We start from the raw sequence: 23,334 nt of genomic DNA on the forward strand, positions 1-23,334 counted from the left end.
GAACCCATTACCTTCTGTCTCCCAGGCTCATGCTCTATCCACTATGCCACACAAAGCAAATCCCTCTATCATTGCCTGGCTCACGAATGAAATATCGTTAAGGCAGCTAAACCCCTAGAAAAATCCATGACGCTTTTTCAACCGGCCATTCTGGTTTGCTGTTAGAGATGCTAGCCTCCTGACTCCTATTCAAAATCATTAAGACCAATTACGATCATTGTCACCATTTTTAAAGACTGAGCCTCATCTCCCCTACAACATTGTCTGACGCAGAGACTCATACAGCCTGGGTAATCTATATTTTTTTTTACTGGTTTCCCGAAACAGAAATTTCCCTCCTCACCTACACAGTTATGATTAGAAATGTTCTGTTAGTCCTGTTATTTTAAAAAGCCGAATTCATTTATGCACAGTAGCTCTGGGCTAAACTTTACATAAATTTGGAGGTAGAATTTTTTCTCGAAAATTTATTTAAACAGACAGCGGAATCTAGATGGTGATGAGATCAGCCATGTGTAGTGCTGAAAGAGTAATTGAAATTAATGTAAGGGCTTCTGTTCATCTAGAAATTCACTTGCTGTTGTGAACATTATGGATATAGCTCTGATACAAGTTCACTGTATGGCAAGTGTGTGACTGTAGTGGTGGAAAGGAAAGAGTTAAAAAAGAAGAGTCCATTAAAGTAGTTTAGCAAAATGGTGCTTTAATCAGAGACTAAAATATATTTCATTAATAAACTTACTATTTCTGCCATTATGTGCATGAAGTAACATCTTTATAATTCATGTTCACCTATTAGTAAAACAGTTGACTATGTCATTACATATTAAAATGTCTATTTTACTAATATTTAAATGTAGACTGTAATGTCTTTCTAATCATAATGGCTATCAGACTAGTAAAAAAGCTCACAGTGGGCAGGGAATGTGTCTACCAACTCTGTTATATAAGTGCTTAGTGCAGTACACTTTACACAGTAAGCGCTCAATAAATAAAAATGGTTAAAAAAAAGAATACACTAGATAAACCAGACCATAACTCTGTATATCCAAGGGAAAAACAGAGTTATCTGTTTTTGAGGGCTGGGTTGGTAAGCAACTCACTAACTTGGAGAGAGGGAGGTGACAGAGGGAAGTGGGCATTTTCCAATTTTTCAAGTTACAACAATCTACTTTTAGAGAGCAGAGTAGCAAGCTGAACCCTGAAAACTTCCCATGCCTCTGGGGTTCAAAATCTGAGCGTTACAGGGCAATATTCCAGGGCATTCTTCACGGAACTTCATGGAGCAAAGTTTTCTTTGCTCGTTTCCAGGACATTATGGGTAACGAAAATGTATAACAGAATTAATGCTTTCATCAATTAAGGGACTGATTATTCAATTAATGATTTATCTGGGTTTTTTCCTTCTCCCCTTCTCCCTATTCCTGCTACTCAACTTGTGATTATTTCAAGGCTTGTTTGCACCTCCACAAAATGGAGGTAATAGATGAGAGTTGTGAAGAACGGATCTATTCAACAATGAACCCTGTAAAAGGACTTGTAAGGGCTTTGTGGGTCAGAAGGTGGAGATTAATGGTGAAAACAGAATTTAGGAATTATCTGTCCATTAAATTTATTCATGCTATTTCCCTCATTTTGCACAGGTCATTTAGAGTAGATTATATTTTAGAAAAAAAAATCCACCATCTCTTAATGTAATAAAAACAAAAGCTAAGGAATACATGTGTAAGTAATTTTTAAATGTAAAAAAAAAATGAGAAGAAAGAGGTTCAGTTCTCTGCATAATATAAATAAAATACATTTAGCCTCCATTTTCTGGAGAGCGTTGTTTTGTTTTGAGGCAGAAAGAAAAAAATATGTAGTCATTTCCAGTGCTATTCCCACAGACTCCACAGCTGACTAAATTCACAATTCCATAACAATGAAATAAGCCCCTGACCATGGAAATATTTAACTCTTGGCTGTGCAATGTAATTCCACTATTTTATCATTGTCCTTTCAACAGATGCACATGTGCAACAGAGAAGCAACTAGCATCTCTACTAAAAAAGAACCAGATTCTATCCTTCTACACAAAGGAGATTCTAGTTTGGTGACTTTTTTCTCTGCCTTCACAATTACTCTTCCTCCTAGGCAGGAAGAGGTCCGATCTGGAAGAAAGAATTCATCATCAACACTGATGCCATTTGTTGAGCACTTCTGTGTGCAGAGCACTATAGTAAGGGCTGGAGAGAATAAAATGAAATTAAAAGATCCAGTTCTTCCCACAAGGCATTTCTACAAGATGCCAACCAGAATTCTTTGCAATAGCTATATTGCTGTAAGGAAAGTACAGTGCCTGGCACATAGTAAGCGCTTAACAAATACTATTATTATTATTATCATCATCATCAATTGTATTTATTAAGCACTAACTGTGTGCAGAGCACTGTACTAAGCGCTTGGGAAGTACAGATTGGCAACATACTATTGTTATTATATTATTATTAATAAAGGAGAGGAAAACTGTACCTCCATTAGTCACAGAAATATGTCCTATTTGGAGAAATGCTAGAATGAACGGAATGTCTGTTTGCTTCACCCAGTTATAACCCTGGCCATTCTGCTTTTGAGCTGGGCTCATTCCTTAAATGACATGAAGAAGAGAATTCATCTGGGCTACATTTCTTTTTATGGTACTTGTTAAGCTCTTACTATATGCCAGGAACTGTACTAAGTGTTGGGTTAGATACAAGCTAATCAGGTTGGACACAAATCCGTGTTCCACATGGGACTCGTAGTCTTTATCCCCATTTTATAGATGGGGTAACAGGCACAGAGAAGACAATCTGCTACAAGCCAAAGCTCACCTGTGCTGGACAGCAGCGTTACAGGAGAGAGTCAAGGGCAGAGACTCAAGTTAACTGCACAGAAGGAAGCCGTGGTAAACCATTTCTGTATTTTTACCAAGAAAACTCTGTGGTGATACTACCAGAATGATGGCAGATGGAGTTGGGGCACTCTGGGAGAGATGTGTCCATGGCATCGTTAGGGGTTGGAGATGATTTGAAAGCATAAGACAAGAAAAGTATGCACCAAACACTGTGCAAAGTGCTAGGTTAGGAAAAAAAAAACAGTCCCATCAGACATAGTCTCCAATAGGGCTCACAGTCTGAGGGGGGAGGGAGTACAGGTATTGAATCCCAATTCTACAGACGAGGAAACTGAAGCACAGAGTAGTGAAGTGATTTGCCAAAAGTCACACAGTAGGAAAGTGGAGAGCTGGGATGAAGACCCAGGTCTCCTTACTCCTAATTCTATGCACTTTCTACTAGGCCACCCTGCTTCTCATTTTTAATTGGAAATAGTCTTGCAAACGATCGTGCCATTCTCTGGGAGCAAGCTAAAACAGGCAGAGATTCTGTGAGCATCCTCACCCTCCCCAGCGTGGAGGGCAGATTGTGGTCTAGGATGGAAAAGAAAGAAAACAGAGGGAACGTAATAATGACCACTCCTCCAGACTAAACTCCTCTGCAGTCAGGTATATTCTTAGAATATGGAGGAGAAGAGGCTCAAACAGTTCTTCTTTCCCCCGAGCTGAGGACGATTTATCTTTATTATGGGTTTATTGCATTGACAACTGCATTACTCTATGGAGAATTGAGCCTGAGGATTATTCAATCCAGAAACTCCCCTCTGGGATCCAGCACAATGTCTTCCTTCTTGATGTGCACCATAAAGCAAGATGGCACAATCTGAGCATGGACTACTAGAAGGCAGTAATGAGGGCATCTATCAAGCCTGACATGGAGCAAAAAGAATGGAGGGTCAAACCAACAGACAATCTCTATTTGCAAGGGGGGTAAAAGGCAGGCTGTACTAAGATGTATCCAATCGTCTTAATGGGTAGATCTTGACTTAAATTTCATAAAGGTTCTCAAGAAGAGGTATATCCTATCAAAATGTTTTCCACCTGACATAAATTTGCCCCATGGAAGTGCAACCATAAAATTCCTATTTTCTATGTCCCCCCAAAAAGCATTTCTTGGGGCTTTCAGGGAGAATGTTAGAGTTGGGGTGATGGGAATGTGTCATGCTTGTGTCAAGCTACTTCACCAGACTTGATTTTTGTTGTTGTTATTGTCTTATGCTGTTGAGTCGTAGCCAACCCATAGCGACACCCTGGACACATCTCTCCCAGAAATGCCCCGCTCTCCATCTGCAATCGTTCTGGTAGCGTATCCAGAGAGTTTTCTTGGTAAAAATATGGAAGCGGTTTAACCATTGCCTCCTTCCGTGCAGTAAACCTGAATGTCCATCCTCTACTCTCTCCCCATGCCTCTGCTGCCCAGCACAGGTGAGTCTGTAGCAGATTGCCTTCCACTGGCCAAGCTAGAAATGGAATGGATATGCCTCTGCTTGACTCTCCCTCCTATAGTCGAGACTGGGTAGAGTACTGGAAACTCTCCAGGTGCGACCATGAGAGGTAGACTTGATTTTTAATATAGCTTTTTCCATTGTAGAGCATTTTCTAGAAGTGATTTTATGCTACTATTTGCACAAAATGACCACCTAACCAACTCTGTAGAAAAGAAGCGTAGTAATTTACCCTTTAGGGATGAACTCTACCCATCCCTCTCTCCATCTATTTTGATGTGTTTCTTCCCAGTATCCCAGCTAAAGCCATGGATCCTTTTGGATAGTCCTTTACAACTAGTCCACATAATATTAATCAATCAATCAATCGTATTTATTGAGCGCTTACTGTGTGCAGAGCACTGTACTAAGCACTTGGGAAGTACAAGTTGGCAACATATAGAGACAGTCCCTACCCAACAGTTGGGCTCAATCAATCAATCAATCAATCAATCAATCGTACTTATTGAGCACTTACTGTGTGCAGATCACTGTACTAAGCGCTTGGGAAGTACAAGTTGGCAACATATAGGGATGGTCCCTACCCAACAGTGGGCTCACAGTCTAGAAGGGGGAGACAGAGAACAAAACAAAACATATTAACAAAATAAAATAAATAGAATAGATATGTACAAGTAGAATAAATAAATGGAGTAATAAATACGAACAAACATATATATATATATAGATTGTATCTATCTATCTATCTATCTATATGTATATACCTATATATATATATCTATATATATATCCATACAGGTGCTGTGGGAAAGGGAAGGAGGTAACCTTTTCAGGGTACTTGATATTAGCCGTTATTAGGCCAATTTTATATGGAAAAGGCATTTCCCCTTTCAAAATGGAAAGTATTTCTAATAAACCAGGGAATTGAAACGTGAAGTTTTTCTCTTCTAGATATGTAAAATGTGACTCCCTTCCAATATGTCCTTTAAGTCTGCAAATGCTCCAGTCAAAGATTTGGTCATTTCAGACCACCAGAGTTTGCTGCATTTCAGGCTGTTCCCAGAAATGTCCTCTCCCTCTCCTTCTCTAAACCTGTTCAATCAATCAATCGTATTTATTGAGTGCTTACTATGTGCAGAGCACTGTACTAAGCCCCTTAGTGACACTTCTGGAAATGATGACTACATGGCCTGGTTATCAATACCTGAAGCTGTTGGGGTTATTTTGGAAGAATTGCATTTACGGGCAGGAAGCAAAATAGCCACTTGTGCACGGGGGTAACCCCCAAAATCTCTTTCATTGAAAAGGTGCTCCTCCAGTTTCTTCTCTTTCTGCCCCACCCCTTGGGAGAAAATGTTTGTGTCTTTCCAAAGTGCAAAGTAAGGTGTCTAAACCAAATCACAGAATGCACTTATTCCCAGTAATAATTTCCTTCTAAATAGTATTGTGAACATCAATAAAAGCTCAATCATGCTGGACCCTTAGTAATAGATCTACAAGTAGCTTTAATGTAATTTGTTTTTACCTAATATAGCCTCATAAAATGCCTCATTTTTCTTACCACCACAATTCCCAGCTGGAAGATTTATCTTTAAGCATTTTTTTTCTGTCAGAAAAAAAAAAACAGATTTTTTTTTTCCTGTCTTTGAAATTTTGCCTTATTCTGGCAAAACTCCACTGCCAGAGAAGTGAAGTGCTTCAAACACCCAGTAATGGTACAGTAAATTACATTTTCTCATTTGGAACATTGTAATAGATTTCTCTACAGGGTGATTTATCATGCAACAATTAGGAGCCCAAGGGAATTAGATGACCATTTTAAATTTTATCAGCTTGTTTCAATAAACTGTTAATGTGACCCTAATGTTTGGGAAGCACTTTAATATAATCAGATTTCGGTTGTTCAATCTACTAACAATAATGGCTACCTCATTAATCATAGCATTCTCTCAGAGACCTTAGAGGCTGTACTAAGTTCAGCGGACCAATTCTTACAATAATAAAAACAACGGGCAATTTTCAACAAGGAAAAATTCTCATTTTACCTACAAATTTTGGTTTCTGTAATTTCTCAGGAGTTGACGGGGTAAGTCTTCAACTCTGCTTAACTCTTGAAGCTTACAAAATAACCGTTAGAGTGGGTCAGTTAAATCAAAAGGACTGTATAACAGCCCGTTCTAGTTTTTTAGTTATTTACAAAGCAGCCAAGATTTGAAATAGCTCAGACAGTCCTAGAACACTGCGAACATGCATCTCGTGTCCATTTGAAGCAGCAAATGATTTTGTAGTTGAAGTGACAGCTCTGGCATGTTCTCTGGAATCACGGGTTCAAATCCTTCAAGGCTTACACATTTCTTTTGCCTGGGAAAGGAGATAAGCTTTAACTTCACACAGTGGATTCCACTGTGGTCTTTTAGGTGGGATCTTAAAATATCCTACCATCCTGTGACCTGCTCTGTGGGATTATTAAAGATCTCAGTTGATACTGGTTCTGTGGGATCAATTTTTGTGATACTAGGCCTGTGAGGCCTCTTTTTCTAGATATAATTCTGTAGAAATCGATAAAAACAGATTAGTTTACTTGAAAGCCACTACAGAACATCACTGTGGACATGTTTTTGCATTGTTGGAAATAAGGTCAAAGCATTATCATTCTGTAAAGTCCTGCTTTTCTTTTGTTTAACTTAATGGAATTTTCAGAGCACTTTTCTTTTGTCTAACTAAATGGAATATGGTTAGCCTGGAAAGATTCTGAAACCATATAGTTAGGAGGGAAAGCAACAGAATCAGATATTCAGGGGTCAGACTAGTAAAAGTAACCGAGGGAAGCAGCGTGGCTCAGTTGAAAGAGCCCGGGCTTTGGAGTCAGAGGTCATGGGTTCAAATCCCGGCTCTGCTGCTTGTCAGCTGTGTGACCTTAGGCAAGTCACTTAACTTCTCTGTGCATCAGGTACCTCATCTGGAAAATGGGGATTAAGACTGTGAGCCCCCCATGGGACAACCTGATCACCTTGTAACCTCCCCAGTGCTTAGAACAGTGCTTTGCAAATAGTAAGCGCTTAATAAATGCCATTAAAAAAAATCTTTCTTCTTGTCTTGGTCCCAAGAAATATCAGCTGCCACCTGCATTGGTTCATATAGGATCATAATCAATTCCGTCACTGGTCAGAACAACGATATAGCCAAAACAAAATTCTGTCTCCAACAGTGGCAACAAAGCAGCGAGAAGCAGCGTGGCTCAGTGGAAAGAGTCCGGGCTTTGGAGTCAGAGGTCATGGGTTCAAATCCCACTCCACCACTTGTCAGCTGTGTGACTTTGGGCAAGTACTTGACTTCTCTATGCCTCAGTTACCTCATCCGTAAAATGGGGATTAAGACTGGGAGCCCTCCGTGGGACAACTTGATCACCTTGTAACCTCCCCAGCACTTAGAACAGTGCTTTGCACATAGTAAGTGCTCAATAAATGCCATTATTATTATTATTAACAAAGGATGCATACAGAAAAAGTTGTCAATTAGTTATGGATCTGTAACACGCTTTCCACTTAGAACCCCACCTTAGTTCTAATCCTGGTATCGCCACTTGTCTGCTGTGTGACCTTGGGCAAGTCTGTTAACTTCTCTGGGCCTCAGTTACCTCATCTGTAAAATGGGGATTAAGACTGTAAGCCCCATGTGGGACAGGGACTGTGTCCAATCTGATATGCTTGTACCTACCCCAGCTCCACATGTTTTCTTTTGTTGTCTGTCTCCCCCCCAGACTGTGAGCCCGTTGTTGGGTAGGGACCATCTCTATATGTTGCCTACTTGTACTTCCCAAGCGCTTAGTACAGTGCTCTGCACACAGTAAGCGCTCAATAAATACAATTGAATGAATGAATGAATAAAACAATTTAAAGAATCAATTTAAAAACTCACCCGTGCCATCCTCTTTATCAAGTAAACCGATTTTTATTTTACTGGGTTTGCTTAAATAACTGTTCCCTGAGCAGAAGCACCCCTCAGGGAAAAGGATGCCAGTGTTTGTGAAAACGAGTTCTACCAGCTGGTGTAAGATTTTGAAAGTGCTCACATACTGCCTATGAATGGAACTCCGGGTTCTAATCCAGATTCCTTAACTAGGACTCGCTATATAAACTGCATATGGTACAGTACTTTTGACTCTCTGAACAATATGTAATAATGGAAACGTAACCTAAAACGAGAGCAGTGAGAAAAGCTAAACGTTCACCCTAAAAGGTTAAAGCCTAGCTTGATAAGATTCATTCAACCAAATTTATTCCTTCATTCAATTGTATTTATTGAGCACTTACTGTGTGCAGAGCACTGTACTAAACACATGGGAGGGTACTCTACAGCACTAAACAGACACATTCCCTGCCCACAACGAGCTTACAAGAAGGCTGATTAAGTAACTGACTTTGAATATTTTGGAGATTATTACAAAACATTGTTAATCTGATATCAGTTGCTTCAAAATCCTTCCTTTTTTGAAATCACTAGCTTACCCCATCTGACAAGATAAGTCTTTACATTAGAGATACATGGCCCTTTCCTATAAATGTGGTAATTGTGCTACCGAAGGACCTCAGTACAAATCAGCACATGTTGATTCAGTGAGAACTAAATGGCTTAGGTGAAAAAAGAAGATAGCATGATGACTGACATTTTTTGATACCAATTTTTATGTTCTTTTTATGTCCAGTACTACTAGCAGGATTAATTCATTAATTGTGCTTTCCCCTCTAGACTGTGAGCTCATTGTAATAATAATAATGGTATTTATTTAGCACTATGTGCAAAGCACTGTTCTAAGCACTGGGGAGGTTACAAGGTGATCAGGTTGTCCCACGGGGGGCTCACAGTCTTAATCCCCATTTTCCAGATGAGGTACCTGATGCACAGAGAAGTTAAGTGACTTGCCCAAAGTCACACAGCTGACAATTGGCAGGGCCGGGATTTGAACCCATGACCTCTGACTCCAAAGCCTGTGCTCTTTCCACTGAGCCATGCTTCTTCTCATTGTAGGCAGGGACCATGTCTGATGTTATATTGTACTCCCCCAAGCAGCGTGGCTCAATGGAAAGAGCACGGGCTTTGGAGTCAGAGGTCATGGGTTCAGATCCCAGCTCCGCCAATTGTCAGCTCTGTGACTTTGGGCGAGTCACTTGACTTCTCTGTCCCTCAGTTACCTCATCTGTAAAAATGGCGATGAACACTGTGAGCCCCCCGTGGGACAACCTGATCACCTTGTAACCTCCCCAGCGTTTAGAACAGAAAGCGCTTAATAAATGCCATCGTTATTATCTTCTAGACTGTGAGCCCACTGTTGGGTAGGGACCGTCTCTATATGTTGCCAACTTGTACTTCCCAAGCACTTAGTACAGTGCTCTGCACACAGTAAGCACTCAATAAATATGATTGAATGAATGAATGCTTTGTACACAGTAAGCGCTCAATAAATATCATTCATAATAATAATTATTATTAGTTTATTATTTACTAAGTGCTTACTATGTTCCAAAACCTGTATTTAATGTGAAGTAAATAGAAGATAATCAGGTTGGACAAAGTCCCTGTCCCACATGGGGCTCACAGTCTAAGGAAGAGGGAGAAATGGTATTTAATCTCCATTTAAAGATGAAGAACCTGAAACAACAAGAAGGGAATTAATTTGCCTAAAGTCACAGGGCAGGCAAACGGCAGAGCTGGGATTAGAAGCCAGGTCCTCTGGTTCCCAGGCCCATGCTCTTTTGGCTAGGCCATGCTGCTTTTCAAGCGGGCTGCATTACGCCCTAGGCACTCATTTATCTTTAACAGTACTACGTACTGAAAAGTTGCAAAAGCGCTAAGAAACCAAAATCACAGTAAGGACTGTGAGCCCACTGTTGGGTAGGGACTGTCTCTATATGTTGCCAACTTGTACTTCCCAAGCACTTAGTACAGTGCTCTGCACACAGTAAGCACTCAAAAAATACGATTGATTGATTGATTGATGAGGCAGAGGCTAGGAGGCACTGTACAGTGCCCGAGGCATGCACCTTAAACATAATAATAATAATGATGGCATTTATTAAGTGCTTACTATGTGCAAAGCACTGTTCTAAGTGCTAGGGAGGTTACAAGGTGATCAGATTGTCCCACGGGGGGCTCACAGTCTTAATCCCCATTTTACAGATGAGGTAGCTGAGGCCCAGAGAAGTGAAGTGACTTGCCCAAAGTCACACAGCTGACAATTGGCAGAGCCGGGATTTGAACCCATGACCTCTGACTCCAAAGCCCGTGCTCTTTCCATTGAGCCACGCTGCTTCTCTATAATAATGGCATTTATTAAGCGCTTACTACATGCAAAGCACTGTTCTAAGCACTGGGGAGGTTATAAGGTTATCAGGTCATCCCACAGGGGGATCACAGTCTTAATCCCCATTTAACAGATGAGGGAAGTGAGGCACAGAGAAGTGAAGTGACTTGCCCAAAGTCACACAGCTGACAATCGGCAGAGCTGGGATTTGAACCCATGACCTCTGACTCCAAAGCCCGGACTCCTTAAAACTGAGCCACGCTGCTTCTTAAACATTCCTCCTGAATGTTTCTGAACACTGAATTTATTTCTGAACACTGATGGGTATGGTTATACCAGTAAGCGCTCAGTAAATATGACAGAATGAATGAATCAGACTTCTATTTTAATTTTTATCTTTTGCTATTTGTTAAGCACTTGCTATTGAAGCAGCATCACCCAGTGACTAGAGCATGGACCTGAGGGCCAGAGGACCTGGATTCTCTTTCTGGCTCCACCTCTTGTCTGCAGTGTGACCTTGGGCAAGTCACTTCACTTCTCTGTTCCTCAGTTACCTCATCTGCAAAACGGGGATTGAGACTGTCAGCCCCATGTGGGACAGGGACTGTGTCCAACCCAATTTGTTTGTATCCACCCTGGCATTTAGAACAGTACCTGACACGTAGTAAGAGCTTGGCAAATTCATTCAATCATATTTACCGAGCGCTTACTGTGTGCAGAGCACTGAACTAAGCACTTGGCAAGTACAACACGGCAACATATAGAGATGGTCCCTACCCAACAACGGGCTCACAGTCTAGAAATAATGATGGTATTTCTTAAGCACTTACTATGTGCCAAGCACTGTTCCAAGCACTGGGATAGATACAAGGTCATCAGGTTGTCCCACATGGGGCTCACAGTCTCCATCCACATTCTACAGATGAGGCAACTGAGGCACAGAGAATCAATCAATCAATCAATCATATTTATTGAGCGCTTACTGTGTGCAGAGCACTGTATTAAGCGCTTGGGAAGTACAAGTTGGCAACATATAGAGACAGTCCCTACCCAACAGTGGGCTTGCAGTCTAAAAGAAGACTGTGACTCACCCAAAGTCATGCAGCTGACCAGTGGCGGAGTAGGGATTAGAACCCATGACCTCTGACTCTCAAGCCAAATGACACAGTACTTATCATTATTTTACTATTATTAATATTTTTTTATTACCAGACACTGTACTAAATGCTGAGGTAGATACAAGCTAATCGGGTTGGACACAGTATATATCCCACATGGGGCTCACAGTCTTGTTCCCCATTTTACAGATGAGGTAACTGAGGGACAGAGAAATCAAATGAGTTGCCCAAGTTCACAGCGAAGATGTGTTGCAGAGCAGGGACTAGAATCCAGATCTTTCTGACCCCCAGGCCCATGGTCTATCCACTAGGCCATGTTGTATTTTCAGAAAATTATCTGCTATTTCTTCCATCGTAAACTGAAAACCCGTGTTAAGGTCAAAGTGGGTGTAATTACGTACCCAAGCTATTGTGTAATTCAAAGCAAATTCAACTTCAGCTTTCCTAGTTCTTAGGAACTTGAGTAATTTCTAATTCAAAGTTAAAAAATGACCAGTCTATAGGTGAAGACCCCTCTCAGGGTCGTACCCAGAGAGTTTCCAGTCCTCTACCAGTCTCGGGCTACGGGAGGGAGAGTCAAGCAGAGGCCTGCCCATTCCATTCCTAGGTTGGCCAGTGCCTAGAGGGTGAAAGACAATCTGCTATAAATCAAAACTCACCTGTGATGGGCAGCAGTGGCATGGGAGAGACTGGAAGGTAAAGACTCAAGTTTACTGCTCAGAAGGAGACGATGGTAAACCACTTCTGGGTGTTTACCAATAAAAGTCTATGGATCCACTACCAGAATGATTGCAGATGGAGGTGGGATGTTCCGAGAGACGTGTCCATGGCATTTCTATGGGTTGGAGACGACTCGACAGCATAAGACAATAGGTGAGGAAGGGGATGGGGATGGTGAGAAGGGGATGGTGACAGCATTCTACATTTCCCTGCCCTCTTGTTTCCAAGTAATCAAGGCTTTTATGAATTTTGAGGAGACAGAAGAAGCTTGCTTGAGAGATACCCTGATTTCCTGAATCAGAAATGAAATTCAAATTCTTTTGTTTGTTTGGTCTCCAGGTTGGAGAATTCAAGAAAAACAAATGGCAAGTGCTACTCTAAATCGGTGGAAAGCTCTGAAATGTCAGGCTACTAAAATGGGTAGAGCAATTACAGTCATCAAAAGCCTTTGAGAATCTCAGAGCTAACCTTCTCTATCCTCCCCATCCTCTGTGTGAAAATAAGATGAATAGGAACGGGTATTTTCTTCTAGGTGCATTACTGCTTTAGCCAAGTCTCAACACATAATTAATCAACTCTGGAAAGATCAATAATGCAGAGATTCCAGTTCATCTCATCTCTAGACTGTAATCTTGTCCTACAAACTGTAAGCTCATTGTGGGTAAGGAATGTGTCTGTTACATTGTTATATTGTACTCTCTCAAGCACTTAGTACAGTGATCTTTACACTGTAAGTGTTCAATAAATAAGACTGACTGACTGTAAAAAGTATTTGTACCCAAGGTTTTGTATTTATTTTTCCAGACTGGCAAAATTTTACAACAAAATTTAGATAGAAAATGAAAGAAACATATTGCCCTTGGGAGATGCTCTGTGTGATGTTTAGTTCTGTATAATCTCTTAGGTATTTAAGACCTTGGAGCAAGGAAGTTGTTGTTTGGAGTTTAGAGCCAATTAGAAGAATGGTGAATCAAAGCACAGGAGCTATTGATTGTAATTGCTCATGTCAGCTTTCGAAGCCAGCGTGGATCTGTATATTACAGTGTGAATCAGCAGAAGCAGGATATGATATGAATTTTTAATCTTGTACTTTATTTTCCTGGTCAATATCAGGAAAATGTTGGCAACTCTAATTAACGCTATCCCTCAGGGAAAGAGAAATCGGCTCAATTTCTATTGCACTACTTTCATTCATTCAACCATTCAGTCATATTTATTGAGCTCTTACTGTGTGCAGAGCACTATACTAGATGCTTGGAAAAGTACAATACAACATTAAATGGTGACATTCCCAGCCCACAAGGAGCTTACAGTCTAGAGCTTCTTTTGAATCATCCCGATGTTATCAGGGAAAGCCGTTTCTCGTAGGCAACAATCCGCTTCTATAAACAAACACTGACTGCCGAGGTTGAATGGACAGAGTGTGAATAGCATTTTAAATCACTTCATAAGTTTGGGCCCTGCTACCCCATTTCATGTTGCGACAGATGGCATATATGCATAACAGGTTGCGAAGCTATGCATTTCCTGCCTTAAACTGTGCGTATTTTGTGCTGTATCAGAAGCAGATTTGAAGTTATTGCCGCCATGGGCAGCCGTGACTTCTGCTAGTACTTTTCAGGACAGAGTCATATGGCGCGACTCTGTTTTCTGATGACTCCTCCCACTATTTATTAGACCAGTCCAACCTCTTCAGGATCATAAATGAAATTTACATACACTCTGGCTGTAGAATCCAGGGTACGAAGACCCTTCCATATGGTGGCATTCCAACTGGAATAATATTTTTTCTAGATGACAGTATATGGTATGAAAATGTCTAACTGCTGGCAAATTTAGTGGATTGGAAAGGTGGATTTGACTAGAATTGATGCTCCTCAGTGAAAAATATCTTTCTCTCTATTGTCTCTCACTTAGGAACCACAATTTCACTGGGCACAATGAGGAACTTCTATCTGGTGATTCAAAGGCAAAATTTTATACTTTTTTATATTAAGGGAAAAATGTAAGTCACTTTCCAGGGTGTAGGGATTTAAGGATCCTAGGGGCAACAGTCAGTTCTCTCAATAATGTCTCTCCCAAAACAACCTGGTGATTCAGGAATTTAAGATGAATGTGCATCCACTGTTTTTAAGTAGCAATAAACCCTGGCTCTTCTCCGTCATCATGCATTATAATGCACCTTTGCTATGTGATTATCTCTTTATAAATGCACACCTTGCCATGTGTTATTGATTACTTAAGACCCTTTCCTCAGCTACTTGCAGCATTTGGAATACCATTTTTGTGTTAAAGTACTTCTTCTCTGTTCTGTGTACCCAATTATGCTAGCACCAGCTGGAGAGATACATATTCACGAAGAAGTGCATGAATTCTACATTCCCCGTCTAAAAACATTTGCTGTGGCATGGCCCCAAATCAACTTGCCCAAATGGTAGAAAGTATAAAACCATTCAAAGGCAATTTTACAGTGCATTTGATTACCATCTCTTCCCCTGAAGACCCTTCGGAAGCCGGACAAGTCCTGAACTTTCATAACTTTCTCACGTAAATCAGGACGTCTGGTTGCTTTATGCCAATGGTGAGAGTCGAGCTACGTGTACAATCTTGATGCATTGCACAGTGTCATATTTCCTAGCTGTGCTGCTGCATTTGTCATCTGCAAGGACCGGTGCTGCTTTGGAGAGTGCCTCTTGGTCCTTTGATCTTTCCAGAGTTTTTACTTAAAAGATCAACTCTTCTAATTGTTGCCCTCCAAGCTAGTCTGGTTTTTCTAATTGTATTTGTTAAACACTTACCGTGGACCGGTACTACCTGATACTATGAATAACGTATTTGGAGAGGAATTTCCATTTCCCCAAGTTCTACATCAAATCACTGATGACCTAGTAGTGATGGAGAATCAATACCTTCATCATAAGTGATGGAAAGGAGGCATAAATAATTAAGACTGTGAGGCCCACGTGGGACAACCTGATCACCTTGTATCGTCCCCAGTGCTTAGAACAGTGCTCTGCACATAGTAAGTGCTTAACAAATGCCATCATTATTATTATAATTAATTTAGTTTTGATGATCACTGTACTCTCCCAAGAATTTAGTACAGTGCTCTGCACATAGTAAGCACTCAATAAATATGATTGATTTTCATTAATCCTGTATTCACCTGGACAGTAACAATAGCAGCAAAAACAGAATCGACCAAGCAGGAGTAACAGCGATGAGGTGACAGAACCAGCAATCAGGGGCCACAGGCGGTCACAGAAGCAGCAGCTGCTTTTGCATTCAGTCTCCACTTCTTTTTTTGTGTGCATGTGCGGTATTCGTAAAACACTGAGCGTGTTCCAAGTACTGTACTAAGTGCTGAGGTAGATACAAAGTAATCAGGTTTGACACAGTCCATGTCCCACATGGGACTTTCACATTACTGTTTTCCATGGATTTTTTTTTTCCGATCTTTAATATGTTAGAGAACACCACTGATCCATTAAAGCTAACCTATTTTTCGATATTTATGATAATCTGTGCATAAACTGTCCATATATATGTGTAAAAAATTTTACATAGGAGTTTACTGAGGCACAGAGAAGTTAAGGGACTTCCCCCAGGTCTCACGTGGTGGAGCCGGGATTAGAACCCAGCTCCATGCTCTATCCAATGTGCCATGCTATTTCTCAAAGCCTGATTGTTCCCAAAGTCTGCAATATCACATTGCTAGCAATTGATTTTCTCTACGTCTCTGAAACATTTGTTCTTTTTACCCCCTTTCAGATCAGCACTTAGAACAGTGCCAGTCAGCTTCATTCTTGCTCGCTCTGGTTTCTGCAGGGCCCAGGTCAGGCTGACCTCCGAACCCTTTTCCCTCACCACCCCCTTCCCTTCCCTTCCACTCCACTCTGGTCTTTGGCTTCACTTCCCATCCCGGTGCTCCCTTCCTCTCCCTGAGGAGGAGGCCCAGGGATAGGAGGCTTGGTGGGCCCCAGTAATCCTTAGGGTGATGGCTCCCAGCTGCTAGGGGCTTAACAAATGCAATTACTATTATTATCATCACCAACCAGCAACTGATCAATGGATTTTAAGATCCTTGAAGGCAGGGATCATGTCTATCAATTCTTATAATGTACTCTTAAGCATTTAGTACAGTGCTCTATACACAGTAAGTGCTCAGTAAATACCATTGATTGATTGCATTGAGTCCTTACTCCTTACTAAGTGCTTGGGAAAGTCCAATACAGTTGTTAGACATGCTCCCTGCCCTCAAGGAATTTACAGTCTAGTGAGGGAGATAAACATTAAAATAAATTACAGGATAAGTACATCAGTGCTGCGGGCATGAGAGTAGGGTGAGTATCCCGACAGGGGTTGGTTGCTGGGAGTAAATCCATGGGCAAAGAACTAAGGAGGGAAAATAGGATTAGGGAATGAGAGCTTAGTCAGGGAAGGCTTCCTGGAGGAGATACGATTTCATTCATTTATTCATTCTTTCATTCATTCAATCGTATTTATTGAGCACTTACTGTGTGCAGAGCACTCTACTAAGCGCTTGGGAAGTACAAGTTGGTAACATATAGAGATGGTCCCTACCCAACAGTGGGCGCACAGTCTAGGAACAGTCTATTTCACTATTTTATGGATAGGAAGAGTGCTTGTTTGTTGAATATGTAGAGGAAGGGTGTTCCAGGCTAAAAGGAGGGTGTGAACAAGGGATCAACAGCGGGTCACACGAGAGCTAGAGACAGTAAATACATTGGCAGTAGAAGAGTACTACATAGTAGTTGTTTGAAAGTCCTGCTGTTATCCATTCTTCTTTAATAATCTGCTCAGAAAGCAGTACTAAACCTTGTCAGAGCCCTGCTTTACTGTGACAACATTACAGAAAGAGCCAAACAGAATACTTTCAACTAATAGCCAGATTGTTGACGATTGGCCTAAGTATTTAGAGAAATATTGTGGCACCCACACTCATAGGCAGCATGGCTTAATGGATAGAGTATGGGCTTGGGAGCCAGAAGGACCTGAGTTCTAATCCCTGCTCCGCCACTAGTCTGCTGTGACCTTTTTTCTAATGGCATTTATTAAGCACTTACTATGTGCCAAGCACTGTTCTAAGTGCTGGGGGGGCATACAAGGTGATCAGGTTGTCCCACGTGGGGCTCACAGTCTTAATCCCCATTTTCCAGGTGAGGTAACTGATGCCCAGAGAAGTTAAGTGACTTGCCCAAAGTCACACAGCTGGTAAGTGGTGGAGCTGGGATTTGAACCCACGACCTCTGACTCCAAAGCCCAGGCTCTTTCCACTGAGCCACGCTGCTTCTCTTAGCATTGGACAAGTCACTTCACTTCTCTGGGCCTCAGGTACCTCATCTGTAAAATGGGGATTTAGACAGTGAGCCCCATGTGGGTCAGGGACTGTGTCCAACCTGATTAACCTGTATCTATCCCAGCATTTAAAACAGTGCTTGGCACATGGTAAGTGCTTACCAAGTACCATAGTTATTATTATTATTATTTCTCTCTCTCTTTTTCTCTCTATCTCTCTATCTCTCTTCTTCTCTCCTTCTGTTCTGATTCTTCCCTTTCACTTTCCCATGCAATGTACCTGCAAAAATCACTGCATCACTAAAAACCAATTGAATTTCCTTTTGGCCAGCTAATAATAAATTGAATAACTAATCATTTAACAAAAATATTAGCAATTTTAAACTTTTTCAAAGTGCAATCTATGTACAGATGTTTCCTCTCACTAGTAGCCCATACACAGGAATGAATTTGACTTCTCTGCCCTAACTCCATTTATTCCATAATTTTTTCATCCTACCAACTATGGTTTTGCTAACTCCTGGGACTTTCGACAACCTAATCCAGGTATTTGTTCAAAGGAATTCTGCATGTGTTTATGTGTGTATGTATTTTAATGAAGATGTGTTCTGTGATCCATGTGAGGAGAATGGATGACAGAAGAATGCCCCTAGAATTTCTGTATGGGAAAGTGAAATGGGGAATGCAAGCAAGGGGGGGTCAGAACAATAGCTTGGGGGAATCATCTCAAATAAGGTGGACTGTGACAGGAGAGTCCACTACGGCACACAGACCAGACTAGCATGCAGAAATCAGGCATGGCGTTGTTCTTCTTGAGGAAAAGCTTGGTGAAGTTCAAGAGGCTAGGAGAAGTCAGATGCTCAAAAATCAAAACAGGTTAGGAGGAGACAGCCCCATTATTTCAGCAGGAATCTATGCCTGTTGACAACATGAAAGGCATTGTATTATACTCTCTCAGGTGTTTAGTATAGTATTCTGCATACAGTAAGACCTCAGAAAATACCAGTGATTGACTGAGGCACTGTTGGTAACCTGTTGGCCTTTTCACCCACTCTTGTGCATAGAGATTTGATATGATATATCTGATATATACATATATATGCAACTATATATTTATGCTCTTCATTTTCAAAGATGATACTACTGAGTATTCATGGAGGGTGGTTGCTTTTAGACTGTGAGCCCACTGTTGGGTAGGGACTGTCTCTATATGTTGCCAACTTGTACTTCCCAAACGCTTAGTACAGTGCTCTGCACACAGTAAGCGCTCAATAAATACGATTGATTGATTGATTGGGGGGAAATATAAGTCAACATCAAATATGACAAATAAATAAGTAGACCAATAATAATAATAATGATAATTATGGTATTTGTTAAGCACTTACTATGTGCTGGGCACTGTACTAAGCACTGGGATGGATTCAAACAAATTGGGTTGGACACAATCCTGTCCCAACTGGGGCTTGCAGTCAATCTCCATTTTATCGATGAAGTATCTGAGGCACAGAGAAGTTCTAAGCACTGGGATCGATTCAAGGTAATCAGATTGTCCCACGTGGGGCTCGCAGTCTTAATCCCCACTTTACAGATGAGGTAACTGAGGCACAGAGAAGTTTAGCGACTTGCCCAAAGCCACACAGCTGATAGGTGGCAGAGCTGGGATTAGAACCCACAACCTCGGACTCCCAAGCCCAGGCTCTATCCACTGTGCCATGTTGCTTCAATACACGAGAGGGGTGGGGTGTACCTGAGGCATGGAACCCCATGGGTAACCCTGAAACTCAGGAAAACCAGATGGACGCCTCTGTGTGTGTGTGGCAGGAGGGTGGAGAGGTGATGGCCACCTGTCCACCACAGACTCTTCCCCCGCCCCCTGTGAACACGTGCCCAACTTCAGAAGCAGAGAGAGCAATGAGACGATGACGACAACAAAAAACCAAGCCCATGACCAATACATAGGGTGCTACGGTAACTGAGGGGAGGACATCACTGGAAGGCAAGAGTATTATAATAATTATGGCATTTTTAAGCGCTTACTATGCGTCAAGCACTGTTCAAAGCACTCCAGTAGATACAAATTGATCAGGTAGTACAAAGTCCCTGTCCCACATCAATCAATCAATCAATCGTATTTATTGAGCACTTACTGTGTGCAGAGCACTGTACTAAGAGCTTGGGAAGTACAAGTTGGCAACACATAGAGACAGTCCCTACCCAACAGTGGGCTCACAGTCTAAAAGGGGGAGACAGAGAACAAAACCAAACATACTAACAAAATAAAATGAATAGAATAGATACGTACAAGTAAAATAAATAAATAAATAAATAAATAAATGGAGTAATAAATATGTACAAACATATATATATATATATATATATATATATATATATATATACAGGTGCTGTGGGGAAGGGAAGGAGGTAAGATGGGGGGATGGAGAGGGGGACAAAGGGAAGAGGAAGGAAGGGGCTCAGTCTGGGGTTCCCACTTCACATGGGGTTCCCAGTCTAAATAGGCATCAATCAATCAATCAATAATATTGATTGAGCACTTACTGTTTGCAGAACACTGTACTAAGCACTTGGGAGAGTACAGTATAACGGAGTTGTGAGTTGGTACACCTATTCTCTGATCCTTGCTGTGCGAATACACTTGTCCTGTACACAGCTTGACTCTCTTTTGAGCCTGCAGACACAGATCCCATATTGCACTAATCTTCCCAGATCTAAAAGGAAATGTTTAGGGGGAGCTTTGCATGTGATCTCAAGTGCTTAGTACAGCGCTCTGCACACAGTAAATGCTCAATATATACGATTGAATGAATGAATGAATGAATGAGTGTGCACCAGGACAGCATCACAATATTCTCATTGCAGTCAATTCAGCAGATATAAGTAGTTGACTTAGCTGGGATTCTAACTCCCTTCACCGCAATTAGATTTCGAACCCAAACATTGAAGCCCGCCAGTACCATAGTGCCTTGTTTTCATTACGGTTACCCAATTTGGGGGTCCATGTTTCATTTTGCTCCACAGCCCCGTGACGAGTTTCCGAACAGAAATCTGCTGCCATCAAAGCGATCTCCCTGCTCATCGCAGCTCCACGGGCTGTACGGAAAGACAAATAATAGGCCTTCTGTGAATTCGCAAGTGGGCAAGAAATGATACCAATCAATAAGATTGCTCTGCAAAATGTACTGTGTTCATTTATTTTGATGAGTGTCGCTTAATTATTTATGATGGTACTTCATACTCTATTTTACAGTCTGCGTAATCTTAGCCCACACTGCAGTTCCCAGCTATTAAACCTCTGCTCAGAAGTTGATGACGGTGCCAGGATTTTGTGAGGAATCTTTGACTGGTTGATTACAGAAGTGAGAATGAGTGAGAATTAATATGCATGATTAATATTAAAAGCAAATCCCAAGAAGGACGTAGACATGGCCCAATACAGTCTTAGTTTCTACTTCTAAAGAAGTATGGTCCTCTCGTCCATGATGGAAACAGCATTTTGTGGGGAACTCTTGTCAGGTTTAATGGTAATATGCCATAATCTCAAGCTTTGTGTGAATGGCATATCCCTTAGGGTTTACACAGGGATCATCTGAAAACTGCATAAAACATTTATGTCACTTGGCAAGAAAATGCCCCACCCTTGTGTCAATGAAACACGTTTACCCTGTTATACCATGAAGCAGTAGTTTATTATTCAAGTAGCATATCCATTTTATTATCCACACATTTATAAAGATAGAAATCAGGTTATAGGGAAGAGCTAGACTGTCTCTCCTTAACACTATAAGTATGCATAAGAAATGGGACTTTCCTTCCCTAATAAATAAGACTTCGGTAGAGATACCTGCTTGTGCTGAAAGATCACAATGCAAATCTAGTCCCCAGATCAATATTCTAAACATGAAAAAAGAAAGGCAACATTTGTCTTCTCTTTCTGAACGAGAAAAGACTAGTTAGCAGGAAGTTAACAACTATTCATGTGTGATAGAGCAAATCCAGGCCTCTAAAACATCATATAGAAAAGCAATTGTGCTGTTTACACTTCTTATTTTTACCAAATAAAAGCCAAGTACCTGAGTAACTGAAATGAAATTTCTTTTGAAGACATATTAGTATGCTACAGTGGTTCCTAGAGGCCTTATAATCTTTGTCCAAGGAGGTGCCATACTGGAAAGGAATTAGAATACACTTGAATTACTGTTTTGTTTTTTTAAATCCAACAAGTCCCCAGGGCAAAAAAAACACAACAGTAACCAAAAAACTCCAAAAAAACCAGGAAAAATAATACATCAGATATGCACTATATGTACAGTATTTCAGAGTATATCAGCGCTATTGTTAGTCAATCATATGGAAACAATGATTTATCTCTGATAATGTCCTTTTCAAGATGGTTGGCATTTTACCTTCAGGAAAGGTAGGGTAATACCCACTTATGCTTACGTATCTTGAGGTAAAACTACCACGCTTCTTGAGGAAATGTTAAAAATGTTCAACATTCATGTTCTCGACAAGTAAATAACACATTATATGGCTACATTATGACCAGATTATATCTATTAGTTACTGCTGTGCACCACGTAAATCCCTAGATTCCCCTGGGAAATGAGAAAATCATTTCAGACTTCAATAACTAACAATCAGTTATTGCTCTGGGCAATAATAAAGCTGAATGCAATTACCTAAAGTGAAGTTAGCAGTGTAACAAATGAAATACAGATTTTTTTCTCTCTTAAAATAAATGTAGCATCTCCTCATCACACACTGCTGCATAGCATAATAGGGTCTTCGAAACAGCGTATTGTCTGAATAGTCTATTTGAGATTTGAAATATGTGATTTAAACTTATGAAAGTTACTTTTTATGGCATCACTTGCAAGATTAGTGCTAGGGGGAAAAACCCCTAAGGACCATAAAACTGCAAAAGTAAAACACTCTAAGAAGATAAAAATTTCTCCTTCCATTAACACTCTGATCTTATTCATAAAGACCCTTGGCAAAAAAAAAAAAAAAATGAAGAATGTGGAGGGGGATGTTCTTTTTCTTTTTGTTCCCTCTAGAAGAACTGAATTAATCAGAAAAATGTGCCTAGAATTCATAAGCAGAACAAGGAAAACATTCATTTCTTTTAAATGACGGAAATGATAGCTCAGAAAAATCTCAGATGAATTTTGGAATAACTATACACAGGTGATTAGGAAAAGAGAATAGGGCTTAAAAAACTGAGTTAATTTTACTTTACAACTTGCCGATAGATAACGTTCAGTAGACATAAAAGAGATGTAGCGCAAAATAATTACTCATTTATCAATTTCATTTTCGGAATTTCTTGTTCCAACAAAGTTGTTTATTCCTTTATGTTTGTTCATCTGTTTCTCTTGAGAAGCAGCATGGCATGATGGAAAGAGAATGGGCCTGAGAGTCTGAGGCCCTGGGTTCTAATCCCAGATCTTCTACTTGCCTGCTGTGTGACCTTAGACCCATCACTTCACTTCTCTGTGC

This window comes from Tachyglossus aculeatus, chromosome 4 (genome assembly GCF_015852505.1).
Source record: "Tachyglossus aculeatus isolate mTacAcu1 chromosome 4, mTacAcu1.pri, whole genome shotgun sequence".
Lineage (NCBI taxonomy): Eukaryota > Metazoa > Chordata > Mammalia > Monotremata > Tachyglossidae > Tachyglossus > Tachyglossus aculeatus.